The sequence below is a fragment of the Prunus dulcis genome, chromosome 1, assembly GCF_902201215.1.
Source record: "Prunus dulcis chromosome 1, ALMONDv2, whole genome shotgun sequence".
Classification (NCBI taxonomy): Eukaryota; Viridiplantae; Streptophyta; class Magnoliopsida; order Rosales; family Rosaceae; genus Prunus; species Prunus dulcis.
The window spans coordinates 5,704,435-5,719,452 of record NC_047650.1 but is presented as its reverse complement, the minus strand read 5'-3'; positions in this window follow the sequence as shown (position 1 = coordinate 5,719,452).

Sequence of the window (15,018 nt, the reverse complement as noted above, 5' to 3'; positions counted from 1 at the left end):
ATATAAAAGGGAGTGTTTTTACTCACCACTTTAACCCAATGTATACCCTCACCATCCTTCTAAAAAGTTGACATTTGTCCATATAAATAACCATAGTTAATTTTTGCTTTTAAATCTTTTAAAATATTTAGAACCAAATAATAATATAAAATAAAATAACTTTCTCCTCCCTCTCCTCCCTCTCAGACCGACTCCCTCCATCCATGACAGCTCAAATTCTAAACCCATCTCCGCCGGCACATCATCCCTCTGGTCCTCCACCGCCGCCCTTGTGCATCAGTCAATTTACTTTATATAAAAATAAAAAATAAAAAAAATCATAAGGCTTTCAATTGGTCCAAACAGTAATAATAATACCCATCGACCCTTACGGAAGATTACAAACTCACCGAACCAAATTTCCCTAAAATCAAGATCTCTTGGACTCTAGTGCTTCTGTCAGATTCTCCTAGGTTTGAGATCTAGTGGCTGTTAATGCGAGTAGGCTTAGAAAAAGTTTGAAGCTTTTGAAAAAAGTGATTGGAATTCGTTTATGTAAGCTATGCAATTCTTCTTCCTTGTAAATCAGTATTTGAGTCCTTAATTTTTTGCGCTTAAAGGCAAATAGGGGGCTGTGGAGGGTGAACAAGGCGGGGGAGGGAATGTTGGTTGGGTTGTTAGAAGGGAATGGCTGGGTTGCTACATGGGGAATGGTGGCTTAGGGTTGCTGGAGGTGGGTCGGGAAGGAGGGAGAGAGGAGGAGAGTTTTTAAATTAAATTAAATTATTATTTTACTTTATTATTTGGTTTAAAAAAGATTTAAAAGTAAAAGTTAACTATGGTTATCTCATGAACAAGTGTCAACTTTTTAGAATGATGGTGATGGTACATCTTGGGTTTTAGTTTGGAGAGGCGCTACAACTCTCATATTTCTTCCCTCTAGCTATCAACAAATTGAACAGATATGGAGAAATCACTCAAGTTAACTTTCCTGGTTGTTCTCTTGGTTGTTGCCTCTTCTGGTAAAATCCTTTTCCCAAATAATTTTACCAAGTAGCAACAATATACATGTATGTACGTATGCAAATTTTTTTTTTTTGGGGTGTGTTTTTATCTAATCTCAATTTTTACATGTATTGTTAGTAGTTTTGTATACAAGATATGTAGTTAATTACTGAAGGAAAATTTTGTGGTAGGGATACAATATGGAGCTGAAGCAAGGTATAAAGTAATTAGATTTCCCTGCAAATCATCATCGTCTGAATGCCCTGACCCAAATAGATGCCATTGCAGCCACACTCTCTGCATTTGTAAGCGAGAAATGTGAGAGAGTGAAAGTAAAGAGTCCCACAATGGAAAGTTGAAAAACCTAACAAGGGCTTATAAGGAGTTGGGTTACTCCCCCCATTGCCAATTAGTTTTGAAGTGGAACCTTAACTTCCTTCATGATATCAGAGCGGGTTGCCTACGTGTGAAAGCCCAATGGCCACACGTGCTCTACGTCACCCAAAATGTGTTGTTCACGTGTTAGGCTTGAAAATTCGCCACACGTGCAAGGGCGTGTGAGAATGTGAAGGTAAAGAGTTCCACATTGGAAAGTTGAGAAACCTAGCAAGGGCTTATAAGGAGTTGGGTTACTCCCCCCATTGCCAATTGGTTTTGAGGTGAAACCTCAACTTCCTTCAAAAAAGACTACTGGACTTCTTTTCTCAAGCCTTCTCTACACACTCGTAAGCCTACAAAGACATTCCATAAGGAATATGTTAGACATTTGCAGGTGTCATAGCATCGTTGTCTCGATTGTTTTCTGCAATACCAACAATGTCATGATCAATGGCTGGGATGTCAATGAGTGTGAGGAGGGCACATCCCATAGGAGAGATGTAAAGTCATGCCTTACTGACCTTATAATTTCTCCACCAATTTCAATTAGTTTTGAGTTGAATGCTACAATTTTATCAACCACAAGGCTCTCACAAAAGGGAAATCGCCAAAACACGTTATGATTTAACTCCTCCAGTTGCTGCAGACAGAAAACACAAGCAAAAATTTGCATTAGCATCACAATTATAAAGTAATTAAATTCTTCTCACCCTCTCCAGTTGTAGGCATTGATCCTTGAATCTCACATGAGAGAAAAGAGAGCAAACATGAACCAAGGACAGCTTGCCAGAAGATTAACAAGTGGAAAGGCCATATGCTTTGGCAAGTCATCCTTGGCTCATATCTACTCTCCATCTCTTCATGCAAGACTCTTGAACAAATGGTATTTTTATTAATCTGAACCATTTCAGTTCATTTACATAATGCAGCATTGTCATCCTATTTATAGCCATAGACTGCATGCAAACAACTCGTACCTCAAAAATTAAAGGTATGATTCTATTCCATCGTGTGACTGTTAAAGCTCTTCCACTTTTGGAATATATGTGTACTTTTTTTATGGGAAGCTCATATTTTACCCCATTTTCCTTTATATATAGTTGGAAAGAAAAGAAGGGCGTTGACTTCTTCGGATTGAGTGCTTGAGTTGAGTGGGAGCCATGCATGCATGTAGTTGTGGCATGATAAGGCATCTCTGTCTCTGCAGAGGATAAGTTCGATTTTCTCTATTTCTTTATGTGGGTTTTCTACAAAGACACTACGTACAGTAGTGGCCCGAATCGTATTCTGTTTAAATCTTGTTAGTGTTTGCTAAAGATTGTATATTTTTTTCATTATTTTCTTCTTTCTTCGGTAGGGTCATGATCGGGATACATGATGTTGTGATTAATTTTGCATGACCAGCAGCTTCCAAGTCACTTATTTTCTTAAGATGCTGCGTGGAGCAGGGTCACAGGACTCACACATAATCTTGAGCTTTCTAGAGACGACATTCAGGAGCATGAAACACTTAGAGTTGTATACTTTTTACCCGCAAATTAAAAATTCACAGCTGCCTAATATAATGTAGCTTTAAATGTATATCCTTTACGACACGGTACATAACCACGAACAATATGTAAGGTGATAATTCATTTTTCGTGTGGTAAAGAGTATACATCTACACGAACACAATCAGACACAATTATATATGTGTAACACAAGACATATAACCCGTATACGTATCCAGTACAACATAAAATATTTAGAGGAAAAAAAGTTTGACAATCCTGTCATCATTATAATGAGAGTGAGTCAAACTTGGTGCACAAATGCGCCTTAAAATGGTAAAACCTTGGTTTTCTTGTAGTGTTAATCAGATGCTATATTCTACAATTATTTACCAGCATGTCAACCATACCCAAATCTAATTTCGATACACAAGTGCGCTGACCCAGGTGATGAGATAGAGGTCGATCTGGAGATATATCATATATATCACATTGTCTTTTTTGTTACAAATAAGGCATTCAAGTATTTAAAGTGCAATTTGGATAGCATGGCAGTATGGCACCCAACATGCTCATGTTCCATCCGACTTTTTAGAAAGAATAATGTGCAATTTCACTAAACTTTGTCAAATTTTTGGTCCTAATAAGATGGCAAAGGATTTTTATATGTGCATTTAAATCAAAAGAATGATAACTTAATTAAAAATCTAAAGGCTTTTATGTATAGCCATGGTACGTACTTCTCTTCTCAATGTTAGAAGATGTTCCAAATCATCCCCCCAAATCCAACCCTATTGATCAAAAAACCAATCAAACACCTTTTTTTAGTGGGAAAAAAAAACGGGTAGGGACATTTGTACTCATAGATATAATTAGTATATTCGTAGATATAATTCAAATCCAAAATTATAATTAGTATAATTAGTAAATTCAAATTTAATGAAAACCTTCGTTTGAGAAACCAACGTACTTGCCATTCTTAACAAAATGATTGTGTTTCTCATTGATATAAGGTGTCCCAAACCAACGTACTCTCTCTCTCTCTCTCTCTCTCACATTTCAAGACCTCCAATCAGATTCTATATTCTGCAAAATATGATCTCCCATGCAGCATGGCAACCATATTCCCAAATCTGATCAGTGCTGACCATAAGAGATAACGATATCGCGGTGTCAAAGAGATATATTCAAACAACTCTCTTTTAACTTTTTGGATGGCAAGGCATAAGAATGCATGGCACTCACATGTTCATGTCTCTGAGAGTGGGTTCAACGTGTACACAGAATATATGTTCATTACTCTCCTCATTTTTTCTTCAACTTTCTGTGGCTATATATAGCATTCGCATCCCCACCGTTTCTAATGCAAGAAACAATGGAAACTTAGATTGGCAAGCAATGAGTTTTTTAAAGCATTGCATGGAAAGAATAGAGTCTAACTGAGCCAAGGATGAATTGCCGGCATTGTATATTACGCCTCAAAATGCAATCTATATTTGTCGACCGGCAATTTGTTCTTGGCTATGTTGGGCTCTCTTCGTTCCATGCAATGCCATGACATACGAGATGTGGAATTCACATATGAATTTCTTATTCATTAGTTGTAAATGTCCAGAGATAGCTACCTGCTCACTAACAGTATCAATTGGTAAGGTTAATGCTAAGATGTTTTTTGTGAAAAACCATTGTGAAATTTGTGTTTTAGTCTCTTTTTTACTAAAAAGGATTTTAATCCAAGGAAATGAACCTTATAAATACAAGTTTTTAAGAAAGGGACCGCACATCACGCTTTCTTTATTAAATTTTACTGCTTTCTAGGAGTAGAAGTAATAGCTTTTCAACATATCTTTCCTTCGAAGAAGTAATCCATTTTGCTTAAGGTTTTGCTAGTCATGACACAATTAGGGCAGATCGATTGATTTTGAAGGCCCTGTACAAAGAGAAATATTGAGACCCCATACGTATAAGTGAAAAAATTTCACAATCAATAAATAGAACTAAACACATCCTGAAATTGGTACTTAGGTGACGAGGGGTAAATTTAAAAGATATTCAATCAAGAACGCAACAACCTTCACACACTTTAGACCTTGACCAAGTACACTTATGACTAGTCAACTGCTAGGCATGAACAACCACAATCAAGAATACACACAGAGCATGCCACAATGTACCTACAACCCTAGAAGATTACTAGTAAGAACCTAGGCACTCAGAAGGACCCGTCAATCTAGGCATCCCCTATGCTAGCAACAACTATGGTGAAAGTGTGTGAAATCATCATAATCAAGTAAACACCAAACAACATATAATAATGACTAGTCAACTATAAGGATACAAACCCAGAATTTATACAATGACTAGTCAACTACAATTCATACGATGACTAGTCAACCACCAAGAACACAAACCCAGAAATTCATACGATGACTAGTCAACCACCAAGAACACAAACCCAGAAATTCATACGATGACTAGTCAACCACCAAGAACAAAAACCCAGAAAAATTACAGAGATGCAATCAGAAATTGTTCACCCAGAAACCCACCATTGGGAAAAACTGGGGGTCATCAACCGACCAGGCAATCCACTAAGTAGAAAAAGATTCTTACAAAGGAACACAAGCAAGCTCAAGCAAAACCTAGATCTATTTAGGAAGATGAGCAATACCTCCTTTGTGCAATCTTCTTCTCCAACTTAGCAAAGCTTGAAGCTCAGTTCTTCATGGCAATGGCAGCTCCTTCTCCAGCTCTTTCATCCCATGGCACTAGCTTGCAAGCTCTAACTCATACAAAAATGAAATTTGGATTCATGGAGAAAATGACCAATTTCTTCAAGAAACCATACTCTTGAAGAAATCAATCTTGAATCTGACCTAGATGTATATGATAGAGTGTTTGATCTAGCAAGATGAAGTTTTCATATTTCAAATGCAGTTTTCAAAAAGAAACAATTTGGAAAACTCAAAGATGAAAAATATGAAGGTTACTCTTGAGGAAGAAGAAGCAAAAGTTTGCTATGAAACTTTCCAAAACTTCTCCCCCAAAAGTGACGGCTGCCCAAAGAAGAATTCTTTGGTATTTACACACAAAAGTTCCCTAGGTCAGAATCCCATGTGGCAGCAGAGAGAGAGAAAAAGGAATAGGACAAAAAAGTTGGTTATCAAGCTGGCGAGCAAGGATGACTAGTCATCCAAGAAACAGATGACTAGTCATCATTTTATGAAAATAGTATAATGCAATGTTATGCAATGCACAATTTACCTTTGCCAATTTGCATGAACCTCCATATGATAGTTGTTAGTTAAGAACACCTAGAGAAGCTATTCTCAATCTAAACTTGAGCTTGATAAATAACAATAGAAATCCTATTACAAAGTTGTCAAAGGAAGCCAAAAGAAAAACCCAAAATGCATACATTAACACATCCTTAGTGGCATCATTTACACCGTAGTGGTGGATTACCTCTCTTCTCTCCTTCCCCCCCACCCCTCGGCACCCACCCAGGATTGAACCCTAGGTGGGGTTTCTTTCCTCCAATGTAACCACACACAAAAACTCACAATCAATAAATAGAACTAAACACATTCTTAGTGGCATCAATTACACCGTTATCCGTAAATATAACCAATTACATCCTTAATTGCATCAACTACATTTATTTTCCCATATTGATAGCCAACTCATTTGTCTTTTACATTAAAATAAAAATAAAAAATGGATTCAATTCAAAAACTAACAAAAAAACAGCAAAATGAAGCAACAAATACAAGTGTTTAGTCAGAATCATAAATAGGCTTGATCCGAAGAAATATATATATATTTGATTTTCATCCCAATGTCTCCAATGAGCATGGATTTTCATCCCACTTGGCAGACAATTCTTCTATGTTAAGTAATGAGAAACTATGTTCTTTTTTTCTTCTCCCATCGTTATAAATTTCCTGTCTTTTTAGGATGATCGTGTGCGGTAACTACTTTTGATAGTTCACTCATGAATCCTGCTAATGTGATTCTTCAGTTGGAACTTGTGTTGGAGACATAGGACCACCATGGGATGTTATTTCCAGGAAAAAGTTGCTTTCGAGAAATTTTAGAGTCTGGAATCTTGACGCAGGCCCGATGGCCTTAAAGGTGCGTCTGCTTCTGGATTATGCACTACTCTTTCAACGTTACTGATATGATCCGAAATTTGAACCAATGTCAATTATTTCAGGAAGCTCTGGTCAAAGATTCATATGTATCCGATGGAGTCCTGATGGTTCTATATTTGGTGAGAATGTTTTCATACTTAAATGGTATGTAGTTGCTTATTTTCATTTCTTGTAGTTCATATTCACTGCCGTCGTGTTCTTCATTGAACCGGGGTTACATATGCAAAGCACATTGTGCAATTATATTCTTATAATGGAGGCAACAACAATTGTAAGTAAGTTATGAAAAAGAACAGGAAACTGCAACTTTTGAGTATGTGACTTTAAACCTAACCCATCATTTTTCTTAGGTAGATTGATGCTCACTTGGGAAGTGTAGATGATTTGGCATTCTTTTCCCCTCACGACCAACTTTTGGTCATAACTTGTGCTGATGACAAGACCGTCAAGGTTGGTTTCATAAATGTATGTGTAAGGTTTGGGATGTGTTTTGTGGCCAAAGACTGGTTACTTTTGAAGGTCATGAAGCTCCTGTCTGTTCTGTCTGTCCTCATACCAAAGAAAATGTCCATGTAAGGGCCACTTTGGGTATTGATGTTGTGGTTCTGGTGATGTTTAAGTTTTGAATCATCTGATTTACTTTCCGTTTCCTGCATAATATTATCCAACACTTTTTTTCATGCTTCATGCCTCAGTTTGTCTTTTCAACATCAGTGGATGGCAAGATCAAAATATGGTTATATGACAGCTTTCGAGGCAATGCTGTACCAAACTGGCTCATAGTGCTGATGTTCAAAGGTTCAACTTATATGGCCTGCACTGCAATTGCCATCTTTTATTTCCTGATTGATATCTTAGGGTGAATATAGTATTGTTAGTTTTGATTGAGATCATGTAGGCTTTTTTCATGTGGGATCAGCCAAGGAGGGAAACAATCAGAGTCACGAGCGACCAAGTGTAAAAACATGGATTTGTTTTTGGTTTTTGATATTAAGAGAGATTACATGAGCCTCAATTAAACCAACATCTTCCATTGCAAAAATGCGATGAAGTGAACATTGAACACGTATCAAAGACTGTTTTGATATTTGTTTTGTTCGAACTACACCAATATAAGAAATCCAGGCCTTAGATAGAAAACATTAAAGTTCGAACTTACGCCCTCATCTTGGAAGGACTTGTTCCATCAGCACCACCAATAATTGAAATGCTCTTGATCTTGACATCTGTTCTAACAAAAAAAAAAACAAGTGAGTTTTGCTCATTAATTGGGATAAGAGATGACCTTAGAGTTTGGTGACGGAAATAAACTTCTTCCTCTTAAAAAAAATTGAGTAAATAACTGAATTCTGCAAAACAAAAACAAAAATACAAGAAATTTGTAGCTCAAGTAATTAAAGAGTATTTACACTTCTACTCTCCCCTGATAGCACTAAAACAATCCCAAGTCTCAGAGGCTGACATGAGAAGAAGAGAGCAAAATGTAGCCAAAGACAACTTGCCGGCAAACCTCAGCTGCATAAAGCAAGAGTACTGTAAATGCCGGCAAGTCATCCTTGGCTGCAATCCAATCTCTTGTGCTTCATGTAAACACTCTGAGACTGCACAAAAGAATTAATGGCTACATATACAAACGATCTACATTTATTGAATTTTTTTCTCCCTCACATTCATAGATGTATCTCTGATATTGATATATCAATTGCAATGCATTTGCTTCTAATTATATAGGCAGAAATGGTGATGATAGTTTCAGAATACGGAAACCAGCTTTACAGTAAAGAAAAGAAAAAGAAAAAGAAAACACTTTGCAGTGTGGATATGATTATGCCTCCCAAAGGCCATAACCAATATTTTCCATGAAAGAATATATATATTCTAATATTTTTTGCAACCTTTTTGCCTCATCTGATTAGCGGAAGAAACTCAGGCTCCGCACATGATCTTTGGGCCCAACTTCACATCCACTGCATCGAATAAAGAAACATAATAGGGATGGGCTGAAATATTTGATTGCTGTTCTCAGAATAGATTCTTAAACAAGGAAGGGGCCGGTGTGGGATGTTTGGAAGGATAAATTATTCACATACCAAGCATGGGAAGAAAATGGCACAACTTGCGTCACACAGATCGAATCATGGTAAACCTTGAGGCCAATCTTTCTTCTAGATGTGCATTAAGTGAAATAAGTTGTGCAATGCACTGAAGAGATCCATCCACTGGTCATTTGGTATTTTATCTTCTCGGAGGTTGTGGGTGCAAGAATGGTTCGCAGAACAATAGAAAACATGAATTTAAAATTATAACATTTTTACATTTAATATTGTATTATACACGTACGCACATATTTTTCAATACTGGATCAGTGTTCTGTACACGTCTTAAAGACTCGGTAAAATTCATGTTTAAAAAAAAAAAAAGAAGCAAACTTACAATACTTGTATTGTACATGTACGTATATATTTTTCATGTTTAAAACACGTATTTTTTTTTATAAAATTTTCAATAATACACACAAAATTCATGTATTATACACATAACTCTCACATATTATTGAATAAAAATAATTAAAAATTTTAAATTAATTACACTAATTTTTTTTTATGGCATGGTTTAGCCGTTCGGCTATACCTTCTAAATATAATGTATTTAACGAGTATAGCCTACGTTTTTTTTTAAAAATAAAATAGTATAGCCGGACGGCTATACTGATTTTGATATGTGCGCACATAGGAGCGAGGCAGGCCCTCTATTCTTTTTTTAATTTTTATTTTATAAATAGTACAGCCGCGCGGCTATATTTGGGTTTTTTTTTTATAAAAAAAACAAATAGTATAGCCACGCATCTGTACTGGGCTTTTTTTATTTAATTTTTTTAATCAAAAATATTATAGCCGCTCGGCTATACTTGGTTTTTATTTTTAATTTTTAACATAGTATAGCCCCTCGTCCGTACTGGGCTTTTTTTTTCATTTTTTTAAATAAAATAGTATAGCCGCTATTGTATGTGTTTGGGGTGGGGAGGTGTGTTGGGAGAACAATATTGTATATGTTTGGTTTATTTTTGCTAAACGCAAACGGCAATCATGGAAGCATGAAAGGTATATATGTGCAGGATTGAGGGTTGGACGTTGCATGACTGTGTCGAGCCAACCAATTTGCTACTGAGTTTCCTTCCTTCACGAATTGTTTTCATGAAACAACAATTAATGTCATGCTCAACGGCTACATGCGTGCTCCCAGATCATTCCTGAACAACCTTGCAAGAAACTGCAATGCCTGAAAGACATATTTTGTTTGAACTTTTGCGCTTGCAATCTGGTAGGCGTTCGGTTGAAAAGTTTAAATTGAAGAACGAACTGAACATTGAAAGTGATTTCTGGAGTGCTTCTTCTAAAAACACTTGAATTTTTAATAAAAGTTTCAACGTACTTCTAATAAAAGCGCTTGTAAATAGAAGTGTTTCCTACATAACCCATATTTAACTAATTTGGAAAGCTATCATTATTCAGCATAATGAACTAATAAAGTCTGAATATGATTCTGAAAGTGAACTTAGTTACCACTTGGGTCGATATATTATATTTATTTCTTTACCAAATCCAAGCATGAATCCGTTGAGTCCAAACCTTATGACACGGCAGAACGTTATATAAAATCGTAGGTTTTAGTTTGGAGAGGCGCTACAACCCTCATAGTTTCTTCCCTCTTGCTATCAACAAATTGAACAGATATGGAGAAATCACTCAAATAATTTTCCTGGTTGTTCTCTTGGTTGTTGCCTCTTCTGGTAAAATACTTTTCCCAAATAATTTTACCAAGTAGCAACAATATACATGTATGTATGTATGTATGTATGTATGCATGCAAATTTTGCGTGTGTTTTTTTATCTAATCTCAATTTTTACATGTATTGTTAGTAGATTTGTAGACAAGATATTTAGTTAATAATTGAAGGAAAATTTTGTGGTAGGGATACAATATGGAGCTGAAGCAAGGTATAAAGTAATTAGATTTCCCTGCAAATCATCATCGTCTGAATGCCCTGACCCAAATAGATGCCATTGCAGCCACACTCTCTGCATCTGTAAGCGAGAAAGACTACTGGACTTCTTTTCTCTAGCCTTCTCTACACACTCGTAACCCTACAAAGACATTCCATAAGGAATATGTTAGACATTTGCAGGTGTCATAGCACCAAAAAAAAAAAAAATCTTGAAATAATTGGGACTTCAGGAAACGCACAGAAGTCTGAGATGTGATCAGAACTATTTGAATAAAATAAATAAATAACATCAAATTATGTTTACCAAAAGTAAAATAAAGATTAACTTACAACAGGAGTGCATGAAATTTATACGTCCAGGATTGAGGGTTCTGCATAACAACAATGTCATGCTCAATGGCTGGGATGTCAATGAGTGTGTTGAGGGGGGCATATCCCACAGGAGAGATGTAAAGTCATGCGCCTTACTGAGCTTATAATTTCTCCACCAATTTCAATTAGTTTTGTGTTGAATGCTACGATTTTATCAACCACAAGGCTCTCACAAAAGGGAAATCGCGGAAACACGTTATGATTTAACTCCTCCAGTTGCTGCAGACAGAAAACACAAGCAAAATTTTGCATTAGCATCACAATTATAAAGTAAATTCTTCTCCCCTCTCCAGTTGTAGGCGTTGGTCCTTGAATCTCACATGAGAGAAAAGAGAGCAAACGTGAACCAAGGACAGCTTGCCAGAAGATAAACAAGTGGAAAGGCCATATGCTTTGGCAAGTCATCCTTGGCTCATATCTACTCTCCATCTCCTCATGCAAGACTCTTGAACAAATGGTATTTTTATTAATCTGAACCACTTCAGTTCATTTACATAATGCAGCATTGTCATCCTATTTATAGCCATAGACTGCATTCAGACAACTCATACCTCAAAAATTAAAGGTATGATTCTATTCCATCGTGTGACAGTTAAAGCTCTTCCACTTTTGGAATATATGTACCTTTTTTAATGGGAAGCTCATATTTTACATCATTTTGTGCTTCTATATATAGTTGGAAAGAAAAGAAGGGCGTTGACTTTGTTCAGATTGTGTGCTTGAGTTGAGTGGGAGCCATGCATGCATGTAGTTGTGGCATGATAAAGTCAATGAGAATTTGTTCTTAAAATATGAAGGCTAATCATCGGAGCCATAATTTCTCGACACATGCTGCAGGTTAGGGCATCTCTGTCTCTGCAGAGGATAAGTTCGATTTTCTCTATTTCTTTATGTGGGTTTTCTACAAAGACACTACGCACAGTAGTGCCCCGAATCATATTCTATTTAAATCTTATTAAAGTGTTTGCTAAGGATTGTATTTTTTTTTTCTTCATTATTTTCTTCTTTCTTCGGTAGGGTCATGATCGGGACTTTGGCCACTATTAATACATGATGTTATGTCACATTTCTGGATTGATTTTGCCGTAGCACTATATTGTCCGTTTTGGGCCCCTCTTTCTGTCTGCATGGTTTTGTTTTTGGGAACTTACGAGCAACTTCCCAGTGGGTCACCCATCCTAAGATTGCTCTAGCCCAAACTCGCTTAACTTCGGAGTTCCCATAACTCCGAAGCCAATGAGCACTCAAAAGGCCTCGTTCTAGATGAAGGCGGGCATGTACATATAAGGCACATCACTCCCTCTCCGTTTGTTGATGTGGGATGGGATGTTACATGTTATGTGATTAATTTTGCATGACCAGCAGCTTCCAAGTCACGTATTTTCTTAAGATGCTGCGTGGAGTAGTGTCACGGGACTACTAACACATAATCTTGAGCTATCCACAAAGAATTCACTGATAGCTGCCTAATATAATGTAGCGTTAAATGTATATTCTTGACGACACAGAACATAACTGCTAAAAATATGTAAGGTGAGAAATCGTTTTTGTGTGATCAAGAGTATACATCTACACGAACACGATCAGACACAATTATATATGTGTAACACAAGACATATAACCCGCATACTTATCCTGCACAACATAAAATATTTAGAGAAAAAAAAGTTTGACAATCCTCACATCATTATAATGAGAGTGAGTCAAACTTGGTAGACAAGTGCGCCTTAAATGGTAAAAACTTGGTTTTCTTGTAGTGTTTATCAGATGCCATTCCCAAATCTAATTTCGATACACAAGTACGCTGACCCAGGTGATGAGATAGAGGTCGATCAGGAGATATATCATATATATTACATTGTCTTTTTTGTTACAAATAAGGCATTCAAGTACTTTAAAGTGCAATTTGGATAGCATGGCAGTATGGCACCCAACATGCTCATGTTCCACCCGACTTTTTAGAAAGAATATGTGAAATTTCACTCAACTTTTGTCAACCTGTTGGTCCTAATAAGATGGCAAAGCATTTAAATCAAAAGAATGATCACCTGCAAAATTTTATAACTAAATTACTTCTTAAACTTAATTAAAAATTTAAAGGCTTTTATATAGCCATGGTACGTACTTCTCTTGCCAATGTTAGAAGAGGTTCCAAGTTCGAAACCCTCCAAACCCAACCCTATTGATCAAAAAACCAATCAAACACTTTGTTTTAATGAAGAAAAAAAAGTCTTATTAGGGCATCAATTTTATTTTCACTATAGAAACCTTCTTTTGAGAAACCAACGTATTTGCCATTCTTAACAAAATGATTGTGTTTCTCATTGATATAAGGTGTCCCAAACCAACATACTTTCTCTCTCTCTCAAATTTCAAGACCTCCAATCAGATTCTATATTCTGCAAAATATGATCTCCCATGCAGCATGTCAACCATATTCCCAAATCTGATCAGTGCTGACCATAAGAGATAACGATATCGCGGTGTCAAAGAGATACATTCAAACAACTCTCTTTTAACTTTTTGGATGGCAAGGCATAAGAATGCATGGCACTCACATCTTCATGTCTCTGATAGTGGGTTCAACGTGTACAAAGAATATATGTTCATTTCTCTCCCCATTTTTTCTTCAACTTTCTGTGGCTATATATAGCATTTGCATCCCCACCATTTCAAATGCAAGAAACAACGGAAACTTAGATTGGCAAGAAATGATTTTTCTAAAGCATTGCATGGAAAAGAATAGAGTCTAACTGAGCCAAGGATGAATTGCCGGCATTGTATATATACACCTCAAAATGCAATCTATATTTGTCGACCGGCAATTTGTTCTTGGCTATGTTGGGCTCTCTTCGTTCCATGCAATGCCATGACAGACATACGAGATATGGAATTTGCATATGAATATCTTATTCATTAGTTGTAAATGTCCAGAGGTAGCTACCTGCTCACTAACAGTATCATTTAGATCAATTGGTAAGGTTAATGCTAAGATGTTTTGGTGAAAAACCATTGTGAAATTTGTGTTTTAGTCTCTTTTTTACTAAAAAAGATTTTAATCCAAGGAAATGAACCCTATAAATACAAGTTTTTAAGAACGTAAAAGGGACCGCACATCACGCTTTCTTTATTAAATTTTACCATTTTCTAGGAGTAGAAGTAAGAGCTTTTCAACGTATCTTTCCTTCGAAGAAGTAATCCATTTTGCTTAGGGTTTTGCTAGTCATGACACAATTAGGGCAGGTCCATTGATTTTGAAGAGAGAAATATTGAGACCCCATACATATAAGTGAAAAATTTTCACAATCAATAAATAGAACAAAACACATCCTTAGTGGCATCATTTACACCGTGGTGGTGGATTACCTCTCCTCTCCTCCCCTCGTTCCCTCCCCCTCGGCACTCAGGAGTGAACCCCAGTGGGATTTCTTTCCTCCAATGTAATCACACACAAAAACTCACAATCAATAAATAGAACTAAACACATCCTTAGTGGCATCAAGTACACCGTAATCCATAAATATAACCAATCACATACTTAATTGGATCAACTACATTTATTTTCCCATATTGATAGCCAACTCAATTGACTTCTACATTATAAAAATAAAAATAAAGAATTGGATTCAATTCA